Source organism: Cyprinodon variegatus, unplaced genomic scaffold, assembly GCF_000732505.1.
Source record: "Cyprinodon variegatus isolate N-32 unplaced genomic scaffold, C_variegatus-1.0 Scaffold1130, whole genome shotgun sequence".
Classification (NCBI taxonomy): Eukaryota; Metazoa; Chordata; class Actinopteri; order Cyprinodontiformes; family Cyprinodontidae; genus Cyprinodon; species Cyprinodon variegatus.
The window spans coordinates 128,045-129,384 of NW_015151583.1; the positions used below are offsets into that span (position 1 = coordinate 128,045).

At 37.9% G+C, this 1,340-nt stretch overlaps 1 pseudogene; it reads right to left on the reverse strand.

The window, feature by feature from the left end:
- Positions 1–315, reverse strand: part of LOC107101667 — a 17,471-nt pseudogene extending 17,156 nt beyond the window's left edge.
- Between the last annotated feature and the right edge of the window lie 1,025 nt (positions 316–1,340).

Below are 1,340 nucleotides of genomic sequence, written 5' to 3' on the forward strand. Positions count from 1 at the left end.
AATTGTTGAACATATTTTTATAGTACTTTAAGATATTTGAATCCTGAATATGAACGGACTTTTCCTTTAAAAACAAACAACAAATATCAAATTTATTAATCTTTATTGACTTGCATTTATAAATTCAGTTATCTTATCCTATAGATGGTGACGTGATAAAGAAGAAGAGAAGAACCTCCATCAGAAAGCAGAGGAAAGGCGCCTCTCTGGCTTAGAGGAGGAGGTAGATGAGGAATAAAAAGAACCCAGAATCACACAGCTGCTCCAAATCTCCATTAACATGGATGTCGCTGAGACTTTACCACAGTGGAACATGATGGCAATGAGAGTAATAGGAGACAGCAAGTGTTGTTGACTCAGTTTTTCTATCTCATTCAATTCATTTCCGCAGCTCAGCAGCTGAGGGCCTCGCCTCGGGGTAGACATTATTGTATTTATATACCTAGGCTCTGGCTGCTGGCTGCATAGAGCTTGATTTATAGACAGTGGCCTGCAGGAAAAAACGTTGCCCTTCTCATTTGGCTCACGTCTGCTGTCTGGTTTAGAATCCACCCTACAGGTTTGTTTGGGTGTCGGTTGAAGCGGTAATGGACTGGGAAAACGTCTGCATCGATATATCTTCCCACGAGGCCATTCCTCCTCGCCGTCCAATAGCATTCCACTTGAATCACACTCTCTCCAAATGCATTAATCTCCAGAGAGAGAGGAGAGCTGGCTCTCACAGATTTCTCATTTCCAACAGAGTAGAATCCATTAAGAGCAGAAGTGGTGGTGGAAACGAACCACAATGTGGGAGGATTTTATTTTAAATGGCTAATGGCCCACGTAGCGTAAGAGCATCATGACACACTTAAAAACTTACAGAAAATCAAAAAATGGACTGAAACCTATGCATAATTATTTCATGCTTTCTATAAACATAGGATGTCTTTACGTGGGGGTCGCAGGATTATTTAATAATTCTGTAACCAAAGGAAAAGAAAAAAAGAAAATCTGCTTTGAATAATTAAAATTCAAAGACAGCAGGGGAATGGGGCAATGCAACGATGTTAGCCACTTTTTTAGTTTGTTTGGAGCAGCTAAGTCACATATTTAAATACGATGATTTATATTTATAATAATAAAAATCAACCCTCTTATCTTATTTCAATTATATAAAAATCTAGTTGTTATTGTAAGGGGGGAAAACTACTTATTCTGTTGTTAAATTATCTTATTTAGATGCTCAAATTACGTAAGGTAAAATAATCAATGGTTCATTATGTATACCTAAAACTAATACGTTTGATGTCAGCATTTGGTTTAGGATAGTTGACCCAAAGCAGAGGCAGGAAGGCAGA